Consider the following 12619-nt stretch of genomic DNA (forward strand, 5'->3'; position numbering starts at 1 on the left):
TGACCGTCCCGGGGCTGCCAGAGGCAGGGAGTGGGGTGGTGGCTAAACATGGGCTTCTGCATCGGCCGGACCTCCGTTAAACCCTAAGTCTCGGGGCGCCTGGGTGGCTCAGTCGTTAAGCGTCTGCCTTCAGCTCAGGTCAGGATCCCAGGGTCCTGGGATCGAGCCCCACATCGGGCTCCCTGCTCAGCGGGAAGCCTGCTTCTCCCTCTCCCACTCCCCCTGCTTGTGTTCCCTCTCTCACTGTCTCTCTCTCTGTGAAATAAATAAATAAAATCTTTAAAAAAAAAAAAAAACAACCCTAAGTCTTCCACTTGCCATGAGCCTGACCTCACACAAAGTTCCCAGGCTCTGCGTCCTCGTCTCCATCCTGGGATGGCAGCGAGGACTACGACAGCCGACCCTAAGAGTGTCACAAGGGCAAACGAACCGAAATGAAGACCACCACCCCAACCAAGCCATGCCTAGAGCTCCCTTAGCGTCTGCTCTGGAAGATGCTGCGGATCTCCACCTCTCCTTGCTTTGGGAGAGCTCCCTTAGCGTCTGCTCTGGAAGATGCTGCGGATCTCCACCTCTCCTTGCTTTGGGAGGCCAGACGGGGCAGTGATGGGCCCCTCCAACGCATCCATGTGGGCGACGCCCTCTGTCTGGGAGCAGCCACTTCTCCCTGTCGGCCGCACAAGGGGCCGTTTACGCTGTGGCCCCCTCCTCCCCCACCACTGCCTCCAGCCACCCCCACCCAAGTCCCTGGCGACAGGGTTGGACATCTTGGCACGGGGGACCGATCTCCACACAACGTGTGCTCTGTTTAGCCTGCGGCGGGCTTGGGGGGAGGCACAGACCCTACAAAGCTCTTTGAGAACAGCAGTGTGGTTTCTTTGTGGCTTTCCCAGGCGCTGGAGACGACACAGACTTTTCTCTCCTCCGTTCCCATTGCTGCCCTATCCGTCCCCCTGCACAGCTTGGGACAAGCAACTCGAGGTCTAGAAGGAGTCCAGGGAATTGTGGGGCAACGGGGAAGTGGCTCATGCCCTTGGCAGGGGCTGTCCATTACGAAACCATCTACAGAATTCCGGGCAGGCTGTCAACCACCACACCCCCGCCCCCACCGTCCCGGGTGCAGAGCCGACCATGCACAGCCCGGACCTGGGTCCCGTGCAAAGAACAGAAGAGGTGGCTCAGGCTCCATTCCAGGCAAGGGTGCAGGATGGAGAAAAGCATATGCTGCACAATAAAGGCTGAGCAGTCCCAGAGCAAGGGACAGTGAGCATGAAGACTCCATGCTGGGACATGACCGGAAAATCAGCCTGGGAGGGCCAAGGGGAAGTCAGGGAAAGGATGCTAGGCAGGGGGCCCAAGGCACTGGTCAACAGAAGCAATGTCAGGGCCAGCCACACACACTGAGAGACCCCCACGTTCCTGGCCTGGGGCGTCCAGGCCTGTGTGGTCCCATGTAGACTGTGGAAGCCACTTCCAAACCAGTTCTCCTTCTGGGAGGCAGGGGGCTGGGAGCTCTTGTCCTGGACCATGGGCTGGGACAGGAATGGGCTGGGCATCTATCTGGAGTGTCTGCAGTGGGCAGGCCAAAGACACTGTTATCGATACTACTACTACTACGACTATTTTTTTTTTATTTAAAGATTTTATTTATTTATTTGAGAGAGAATGAGAGAGAGCAAGCACATGAGAGGGGGGAGGGTCAGAGGGAGAAGCAGATTCCCTGCCGAGCAGGGAGCCCGATGCGGGACTCGATCCAGGGACTCCAGGATCATGACCTGAGCCGAAGGCAGTCACTTAACCAACTGAGCCACCCGGGCGCCCCATGACTATTGATGATTATTAATATTGTGGGAATTTGTAGATTAGGAAACGGAGGCACAGAACAAAAACCAACCCGTTCAGGCTGTACAGCAAGTGGCAGAGCCAGGATTTGAACCTGGGTGGTCTAGCTCCAGGATCCATGCTCTTAAATATTCCACGTGTTCTTGAGGTGCGCTAGACTGGGGAGGGGCGGGGGCTGCACCAGCCACACCCTGCCCCCACGCCTTCTCACAGGCCTGTCTCACCGTGCCCTGCGCATGCGAGCAGCTGTTGGTGGGAGGCGCTCTATCTCCCTCCCCGTGAGTGACACCTGCTATCTTGGTGGCCTTGGAAGCAGGTGCACAAGGGTCTGGGGTTGACTGTGTCGCTGTTCCTTGCCTTCTCTCAGATCATATCCCAAACCCACATCGGGCAAACAGGCACTCCACTCCGTGTGTGTCTGTATCAAGATTTACACCCTGTAATTCAGATGTACGTTAAAAATTCATCTTTTTTCCTATGACATTATCCTGTCCTGGAGAACCTCGTTTCCACACAGTAGCAGAAACAGAATTAGTCAATTAAAAGGAATTTAGTGCCTTCCGGTATCAGGTCCCTCTCCAAGAGAAGGTGTTCTCTTTCCGGGTAATGCCAGGAATTCAAGTGTCAAGATCCCTGGTAAGACCTCCCTCTGTCACCCTGCTTCCTCTCCGGGATGGCTTCTGCATACAGGGGAAGATGATAGGGCAGGAGGACGCAAAGGAACATATTTGCAAATACATCATCCCGATTTAGAGAAACTGATTTTCAACACAGTTTACAACACTGTAAGATTTTCAGCAGAGCTTGATACACAGTAGAATAGAGTGGATGGCCAAGATGCCCTTGTTACATTGTCCAGTGGGGCTCAACCTCACTAATCTGTATGAAGAACATAATTACAAGCTTTTCATATTATACGTTGCTCTGAATTTGAATGGAGAGAGAGAGAGAGAGAGAGAGGGAAAGATGAAGACAAGTAAATCCCTATCTGGAAGGTAGAAAGGGCTTTGTTTTTTCCCGAGTATATGAACTAATTTCTTTGGTGATGAGTACATTTTGAATAGAGAGATCCCTCATAAAAGAACTGATGGATGGTGAGAGCCTGTGATAGTGACTTTCTTTCAATGTCTTTACTTTGCAAAACATAGAAGGTGGCAGTTCTATGTCCGTCTTCACATACACAGGGGATGTTTTTATGTCCCACAAAAGCCCAACAGTGCCAGGACCCCAGATACACCCCACCCCTCTTCATGCAATGCCCATGGAAACTGCGGTGTAGGCAGTAAGAGTCAAGGACACGGTCGGATTGCCAGGGGCTTGCTCACCCGAGTCCCACCTGCTTGACCCAGAGGTACCACCGGAAGGACAGTGTGCTGAAATGAGCACATTTCCTAGTAATCCTCGCAGGCATTTTTCTATCTCTGTAGAACTGTGTGTGTGGAGGGATGGGCGTGTGAGTAGGCACACACAGCCGTTGGAGATTCACATCAGAGAATGTCCCCATCCTTTAAGGGAAACCATCTTTCAGAGTGAGATATGGCTCCCCAATCTCGTACCAGCAGGAGGGGATGAATGACCGTTGCTGGGCTTCCTGGCGAGGTCACTCCAACACAGCGGATGGTCACCTTAGACGCACAGCGAGCAGAGGTGTGAAGAGTCCTGACTTCCAGAACACCCCCAAACCAATCGGATTTCTCTTTGTCTCTTTCCTGGGGGGGGTGCTCCTTTGTTAAAATGATGTTATTTGTCACAGCTGTCCTGGGAAGTGTGGAAAGTCTGCCAGATACGTGGGTGAAGCCAGACTAAGATGAAACAGTTTCTCACGGACAATCTCAGGTGACAGGTAAGTGATCAGCAGACTTTCATTCATCCGTGCATGCATCTCTCCATCCAGCCAATGCCAGGATGTAAGGGCAGCAGGCCCCCCGAGGGGCATGTTTCCCAAATGAATGGCTGTGGAGGTCCGGATTCTCTGCCTCATCAGCTGGAGAGTTCCCGGGTCTCCCGGTAACAATGACATCCATTTGTCTGCACAGACCGGGGGACATGGAGGGCAAAGTGTCAGAGAGGATGCCCCTACCCCCCCGAGAGGATAACCTGGTCAAAGAAAAACCTTGGCAGGACTAGGGGACAAAACACAGCTGGAGGTGCCTTACTGTCAGGATGCAGTTACTTTTTTCATTGCTTTCTGTCCCACCTGCTCTTGCAGGGAGCATAAAAACCCATGGGAAGGAAGAAGGGGCTGGGAAAAAGAGTGGCAGAGGGCAGTAAGAACGCTGGGGTTTGGACAAGGACCGTGGAGACGGAGCCGAGACATCTCCTTTCTGGCCCTCACTTCCCAGCCCCCATCCCTTCTGGCTCCTGGTGGTCAAGCCTCCTGGAGCAATGCACCTGCAGACTGTTCTCTGGAGGCAGGTTCCATCCAGAGCCCCCAGGTGTTCCAAGGATGGGAGGGGCACTTCCTGAGGTGCGATGGGGACAAGGGGGAAAAAAATGTCAAAAAAAAAAAAAAAAAACCAACCCCACACAAAACCCTGTGGGGAGTGCTCAGGAATAGCGCTGCAGAGTGAAGGGCTCTGCAATGTCCCGAGGAACTGCTCAGTCCGCGTCTGGCTCCACCCAGGTGTGTGGCGGGCTTTTAGGCTCATCCTTGTTACGTTCACGACTAATATAATAACTTTTATAACTTTTTTAAAAAAAGTCATTAGAAAAATAAATGCGTTACCCCTAAAATGTCCTAAAGAAAACACTAACGGATTTTGGGGTGTTCTGCAGTTAGATCAGTTCGCACCACCGTTTTCCTCCAGGTGCCACAGTCACGGGCAGAGGGGCTTCCTGCTCTTTCCCTGTCGTTCCGTATTCCCCTCCTTCCTGGCGGGTGGGGGGGGGAGCCACACCAAAGCCTTGGTGTCAGGCTGAGGCGGGACAGTAAGACGGCGGGGGAAGAGCCCTTGGTGCTGAACTGAATGAACTATCAGATGGAATACAAAGATGCTATGAAAATGCACACCAGATTTTTATAAACTTGTATATAGTACATGGTCTTCAGCTTTTGTAGGTATGACTTCTGCGGAGGACGCCTGCTGCTTCTGACATCAACGTGTCTCCACTGCTTCCTGCCCGCTCTGTCCCTCCGTCATTGTTTGTACATCACCTGGTGACAATGATGTCAAACCACAGCATGGTGGCGCTCTGTGCCACCTGCCTGCTGCTTGCAAACTCCCCGGTCTCTTCAGCATTCAGGGTAAAGTGATCACTGTGCGGGAGGGCTGGAAAGAACAATTTCAGAGACAGTGCTGCCAATAGATAACTCTAGAATTCCAGGCAAGGTAGCTTGATGGGTTCAAGAGAAGGGCTTGTTGGCAGAAAATAGAATTGAGAGCACGATCTGCTGTTGCAAATACAGAACAGCACAAGAATTCACTCCTAGTTCTGCTGGAGGGATCAAAGGGGGAGGGGGGCGGCGGGGTGTGTGGCACGGGGAGGGGGAGAGGGTGTGGGCCACTCTGCCATGGTCGGGTCAAGGTGTGAAAGTATCTCCTCTCCCAGGCACCTTCCTGTTCCCATGCTGGGGCTCCGCTTCTCAGGCTGAAGACCACTCTCCAGAGAGACCGGGCTGGGCTCTGGCTTCCCCTCGGGGGAATGGTAAGACCCAACTCCATGGGTGGGTGGGGAGGTCAAGACCAGCAGCCTGAGGAAGGACAGTCTCCTGAGAACTTTCTGGAAGTCTGGGAGCTGGTCCTGCGACAGAGAGGTCTAGGGGCCTCGTAAGAGCAGCTTGACCTGTGGAGGCGGTTACAGGAGGTGTGAGTGAACTATGATGGAGAAGTTTACACTTCAGTTCTCCAAGACCCCTCCCCACCACAACAGTGACGCCTGCTCTTGACCTGCCCTACATTTAATTTGCAAACCTGTTTTCAAGAATTTACTGGAACCGAAGTAGGGGAACTAGTTGGACAGATAGAAGCACGTAAGTAATAGGTGACTTCCAAATACAGACCTACTCACCAACTGGAGACTGTTGACTAATGACCAGGAAAATGTGTCTCCTGCCATTTTTGTTTCTAAACAAATGGCTACTTAGTTGACCAATGACTGCTGTCTTAAGTGATCATTAATATACCAACATATGTATTGGTTTTCAAGCCGGGGAAAGCATATATCTGACTTACGACTTACTCCTTGATCTGGGAGGCAAACATATACTTTAAAATTTTATTTTGATGTCCCCGCTGCCCCCCGTAACTCAATGACCTCATCTTTGGTCGGAAGGCAGGCTAATCGACCTGGCATCCCTTCCCAAGCATCTGGGTGTGGGTTAGCCTTAGGTGGTTGGGGCACACGTCCAGGCGCACCTTGGGGATGTGGCTTGTGGATCATCCATGGCATACTATGAATCTGCAGCCAGCCAGCCTCCTCGGCTCCACGAAGCCTGTTGCACCTGCTGGTCAGGGTGTGTTCAAAGATGACAGACACCTCCCAATGGGTGTGCTGAGTCAAAGCCTACATAGGAATTGGTATGTGAAGCAAAATGCTTATGCGTAAGCAGCTTCGCTCTCCCTGCTGGTTTGAATTATACCTGCCACGGAGTCGAGTGAGAGCGGAGGGCATGTTTCCTCTCTGGGGAACACGTTCTTTGGAGGTAATGCCACTTCAGAAAGGAAAACTGTTTAAGCAGCAAACACCCCAAGGACATGTGGTCTGAAGAATTTGTTTGTGGTGAAACCAGAAGAAATTGCTATGGGGCCAGATCAGAAAGAAGAAAGCCGTGTTTCCCTTGAGCTATGGGCTGCCCTTTGAGGCCTGAGATTCTTTGTAATTCAGGGGGACGCTGAATTCAGGATGAAGAGCACCAGGCAAGCTGTCCAGTGAGGAAGGAAAGGTGGAGGGAGCTCAGGAGGGCCTTGGGGAGGGCACCATAAAGGTGAAGTGACAGCGTCCGAACACTAGGTGGCAGAAGCCAAACACAAATCGTACGCCTGCGTCCTGCCCGAGTCCAGGTCAGAATTGAAGCCGGTGCCTTCTAGGGAGTATTTCTTTGTACCTTTCTCTTTCCTGGTGGCTGCGATACCATGTGGGTGGGAAGAGAACCTCCTGCTTCCAGATGCATTATACACAGGGCACAAGAAAGAGGTTGTACAAAAGTTAGCGGGCATGCATCAGAGTGTCTGATGACAGATCTGGACTAAAATTATGGTCTTCCACTAGATTAGGGGTCTACAGACTGTCTGCAACGGGCCAGATAATAAATATTCTCAGCCTTCAGCCTCAAGATTCTGGGGCAATTACCCAACTCAACCAACACAGCACAGAAGGAGCGACAGATGATAGGTAAAACACACGGGTGTTGGCTGTGTTCTAAGAAAATGCCATTTCCAGAACCGGGTGTTGGGCCAGACCTGGCCCATAGGCTGCAGTTTGCTGACCCCCTGCACGAAATGTACAGCAGCGAGCTTGACCCATGCGTAGCCCATGCACGTGCCAGCTACCTTCGTTCCCAAGTCCATGCAAATGCGTACTGCCTCCCTGGGGACCCTTCCACGGCGCCACGTGATTACCTATATCTCCCTGTTGCCCGAACCTGATTCTCCCTTCCCCCTTCCACACGACAACAAAATCAGCCGACAGCTGCCGTCGGGCGGTTCTGCACTGAAAACCTCTTCCTCCCACTGGTCCCTCTTCATTCCCACACCGTCACCGCCTCCCTCGTCGTCCTGGGAGCTATGAAGGCGCAAAGCTGTGGGTGGTCAATACCGATCTGTTCGAGGGCTGAATTCTTCACACTGGTCAGTCTACCCCTTCCCCCCAAAATTATCCCATCAGAGCCAGATCGCAGTTCAAATCACCTCTTGGGTTTTGTCATGTCCCTGCATCAGAACGCACCCTAGCTGCCAACCTCTTGCTCAATGATGGGCTTCCTCAGCTGTCAGGCTTGTCTTCTAGGAAGGACCATGTGAACTCCATCCTCACCTGGCCCTAAAAACGCCTTGGGGACCAATGTGGGCACTTGTTCACAGTGTCCCCTGTTTCTGTCATCTCCACCTCTCCGGGGTGCCCGTCCCCACACTCCTGATGAAGTACCCCGCGTTCTCGGAAGCGCCCCCGACAGGAGGGAAGAGACACACATTGGGTTTGTATCCCTCCCTTGGAGCTCACGCTCCGCTAATCTTATGGCCCGCTAACCGACTATTTTGGCTATCTTTTCTGTGATTTTCAGTTATGTCGCATTGAGGTCAGACCGTGGTCTGAACAGTATCGATTTGGGGGCACTCTGACCTCTGCGGCAGAGCTCTCGCCTCAATTTTGGGAAACACGCCCATGTGTGCTTAAAGAGAATGGAAGTTTTCTAATTGCTAGTCTGGGGCCCTGCATCCGTCCGTGATGGACATGGTGCTAACTTTTCATCTGTTTTCTCAGTGCCGGAGAGGGGGATCATAACCACTCACCGGGACGGCGGTTTTGTCTTTTTTTTTTTTTCCTTGCAATTCTGACCACTGTTCTTAACCAGTTTGAGACTTACTATTGCTAGGTGCACACAGATGCACAGGGGTTACAGCATCCTGGGGCGCGGTTTCTCTTCTTGGGAAGTACTGGCCTTTATTCTTTATGAGGCTTTCTGCCTCAAAGTCTGTTTTGTCTGATTCTAAAACTGCCATTCCTGCTTTCTTTTGGTCAGCGTGTACCTTGTATCTTTTCTCGTGCCTTTATTTTCAACCTCCCCGAGTCATGCGTGAAGCGAGCCGCCTCTGTATCACAGGGGGCTGGAATTTTATCAAGCAAAACCTGTCTCTTTGACGAGATGTGTTTAATCATCTGATGACTTAGCTCTTGCAGCCCACCCTCCGGCATTATTCGCCTGTCGCTTTCTTTCTCCTTCTCCCTTGTTCCCTTTCGACGACCGCCCGCTGGTCCCCATCCTCCCATGGGAACTCATTTGTACTGTGAGCGAAGGGCCAAGAAAGCTCACAAGCCTGGGGGCTGTTGTGTAGTTTCCCCCACTCAAGGGTAAGATCACAGGCATTTGTTCAGGAGAAACCCAAATCATGAACTAGATATGGATTTCTGGGTGGGGAAAATGGGCTGAAGGGTGGGGTCTGCTTGAGGGAGACCCTCTGGACATAGCAGGGATGGTGCCAGAGCTCTCACATCTCTGCCCCCCAGGCTGTGGCTGGGGGTGGGTGCAGTGCGGGGGCCTGAGAATCGCCCCCGCCCCCCCGGCCTCCCCCCCAGCAGTTCATTCAGCAGGGGTTTTGTGAGGCTGAAAATCCTGAGGCCTGCAGCCCCAGCTCACTCCCAGTGGGATGGGGAGGGTCCTGTGGAGGGTTTATGTAACTCCGAGACAGCCTGCTTCGTCAAAGGGAAGGGAGGAGCTGGGTTGGAAAGGTTTTTGCTCTACTTTCTTCAGAAATATTTATCAAGATGAGCAGAAAGTACAAGTGATAGAAGAGAGGGCCATCCGAGTTGACATCTCAATGTCCCAGGAGACACGGCGCCACCGGACTGAAGGCCCGGCCTGCGAGCGCAGGGACGGGGGCCAGGGCTGTCACCTGCGGGCCACAGACCTACTGCAACATGCGCGGTGCCTGTGCCCTGGGAGGACCTGGCCTGTGGATGCTTCCAGGGCCAGCCCCTCGGGGCCGCTGTGCCTCCCTAGCTCCCGCTGACTCGGAAGTTTCTCGTGGTCTAGGCGAGGCCAAGATCAACACGGCTGTGCGGAGGACACAGAGCCACACTCCCCAATCCCCCCCACCCCGTGTAAGAAGAGCAGTCTGCAGGGCATTATCATTCACCGTTCACCCTTGATTTTGGTGACATTTCTCACATTATACAGTTCTCCCCGCCGCCCCCCCTCCCCCCATCTACCTCTCATTTGGTTTTCACAATGGACATCATGTTAACAGATGACGCTGGAGTGACTTGCGGGCCTGGCAGGTGGGAATGAGAAGCTGAGAACAGGGAAAATTTCGACTTGGAACATGCCAGCCCACACACACATCTGGGGCTTCAAGGAGCACACATGTCCCCTAACACGCAGCATTAGAATTTAAAGACGGGCAGAGGCTACACCTAACACCCAGGGGCCCCATGTCGGCCAAGGGATAGCTAGACGGAGGTGATGGGGCATAAAGAGGCCTCACGCAGGTTCGGCCGCCGGGAAGCACAGGAAAGGGGCTCTGGGAGAAGCGAGTTCCTGACAAGCATGCGGGATAGACACAGGGTTGATCGCCGAAGGAGGCGGGACCATTGCCTCATGGGAGGGAAAGAAAAGGTCGATTTTGAGATTGCCTCAATCAGAAGGCAGTGAAATGAGCTAGATGCAGGGGTCAGAAACCAGTGGCCCCTGGGCCATCTCTGTAACGTGAGTTTCATTTTTAAAATAATTGTGCCCTTCGATAGTGCATACACTGCCTAGCTGAGATTCACCTCCATCCTTACCATTCCCAATGGTCTCTACCCAATGACTGTGTCCACGTGTTTTCTTGCCCCTTAGTCTCCTGAAGGCACCTGACTTTGCCAGCCTTGGATGGAAGGCTCCTCCCTGCTCTCCTCCAGCCTGGAGGCTGTAGTATTCATGGTTTTGTAGGCATGGGGGACCGTGTAGAGCCCATCTCCATGATGGCCAAAGGATAAGCCCTTTTGTGGTCCCAAGGCTGTAGCCTCATCTAGGCGCTTTGTAACGCCAGGGAGGTAGAAGGGAAGAAGAATTTATAAGGTATGGTGATTATCTATGGAAGATTGCCTATGGAAATAAGGAGTGGGGGATAGCAGTGAGTTTGGTTTGGTCAGCTGGGGGCAAGGCGGTGCTGGGGAAGCCTGCAGGAGGGGCAGGTTTTGCCAGATGGCAGATGGAGGCAATCAGCTGAATGTGGGGGTCCCAAGAAACATCTAAGTGGAGATGTCTGCAAGACAGCTGGACCTGGAGGACTAAGCTCCGGCAAACAATCAAGGCTGAAGACCAACGCTGGCATCCCCAGAAAACAGATGGAAAATAAAGTCTTGGAAATGGAGAAGGTTCCCCAAGGGGACTGCACTAAGTGGGGAGAAAGGGAGCCCCAGCGATGGCTCCTGGGCAACATCGACATTTCCAAAGGGGCCACAGGGTGAGAAGCCCGCAGGAGAACCTGCAGAGGAACAGACACTAAGGGGGGACAGCAGGGGAGTGCAGTGTCCAGAAAGGGGGGGGGGGCTTTGAAAGGAGGGAGCAGTTGAGAGCATCAGAGCTGGCTCTGTTTTTTTGTTTGTTTTGTTTTTGGTGTTTAGTCTTTATACATTTACAGGATTTGGGGGATGCAGGTGATTATATCCATGTGGGTGTTTTCAAAGTGGTTACCCATTAGATAGCTTATCTGACAAATGGCGTACACCTGCTTCTTTGATGGAGTTCCTCTCTCAGGTAAGCCTCACCTGACCTTGCCCCCACTTCCACCAGTGGGGCTGGGGGTGCCCGTCAAGGTAACAAGCATTCCCAGAGCACTGCTGGGTGCCGCGCCATGCTCTAGGGTCCTGGCTTACCTGGCACTCTCGAAGGTGGCTGATGCCGTCTTTCCTACAGCCCCAAACCCAACGCCGACGGCAAGACCCTCTGAAACAGACATAGAAAAAAAACCATGAGGGGTTAGGAGCAATTTTCAAATAAGGTTCATCGCCATCACTGTGTCAGGTGAGACTGCATGAGGCTGCCAGTAACAGAAAATCCACATAACAGGAGTTTCAACCAGGGGGTTGGCCAACAATGGTCTGGGGGCCAAACCTAGCCCACTGCCTATTTTTGTTCTTAATAAGCTAAGAACGATTTTTACATTTTTAAATAATTGGAAAAAATCAAAGAAAGAGTAGTATTTCATGACACATGACAATTATATAATTTTAGTGTTCACAAAGCTTCATTGGCACACTGCCATGCTTCTCGGTTGACAAGTTGTCTACGGCTGGTTTTGCGCGACATCAGCAGAGATGAGTAGTAGCGACAGAGACCGTATATATTTTTTTTTTTTAAAGATTTTATTTATTTATTTGAGAGAGAGAATGAGAGAGAGAGAGCATGAGAGCGGGGAGGGTCAGAGGGAGAAGCAGGCTCCCTGCCGAGCAGGGAGCCCGATGCGGGACTCGATCCCGGGACTCCAGGATCATGACCTGAGCCGAAGGCAGACGCCCAACGACTGAGCCACCCAGGCGCCCCCAGAGACCATATATTTAAAGACCTAAAATATTTACTGTCTGGCCCTTTACAGAAAGAGCTTGATGACTGACTCCTGAGCTAAACACATAGGGTTTTATTAGCTCAAGCGACAAGATATCCAAGGTTGATGTGGTAGCCCAATGATGTCTTCCCAGACGTTTGAGGAGCCATCTTGAAATGGTAGACTGTCCCAGTCTACTCTGGGAAGGTGTGGCTATAGTCTAGCTTAAGCTTGAGGATGTACAAGATGATTCCCCAAGTCCTTTCCAGAGGGACTAGTGAGCCGGCCAAGCTTACCAAACCCTGACTTTGATCACATGTGGAGGACAATGCTGGTCTATGAGTATCTGATAGAGAGGGAAAGATTATGGAAAAATGGAACTGTCCCAGTGGCCTGGGATCAGTGGGCTAGTCCCATAATGTTAAAACACTTTCGGGGCACCTGGGTGGCTCAGTCGTTAAGCGTCTGCCTTTGGCTCAGGTCATGATCCCAGGGTCCTGGGACAGAGGCCTGCATCGGGCTCCCTGCTCAGCGGGAAGCCTGCTTCTCCCTCTCCCACTCCCCCTGCTTGTGTTCCCTCTCTCACTGCGTCTCTC

General features: G+C 52.4%; 1 long non-coding RNA gene across 1 annotated transcript; it reads right to left on the reverse strand.

Moving 5' to 3' along the window:
- Positions 1–4366: 4366 nt before the first annotated feature.
- Positions 4367–11818, reverse strand: LOC145717288 (uncharacterized). The gene is made up of 2 exons (XR_014140404.1): positions 11356–11818; positions 4367–6345 (listed from the first exon to the last, which is right to left on the reverse strand). It is a non-coding gene; the product is annotated as an uncharacterized LOC145717288 (long non-coding RNA).
- Positions 11819–12619: the final 801 nt, after the last annotated feature.

The sequence above is a fragment of the Leptonychotes weddellii genome, chromosome 15, assembly GCF_054177405.1.
Source record: "Leptonychotes weddellii isolate Sample4059 chromosome 15, ASM5417740v2, whole genome shotgun sequence".
NCBI lineage: Eukaryota > Metazoa > Chordata > Mammalia > Carnivora > Phocidae > Leptonychotes > Leptonychotes weddellii.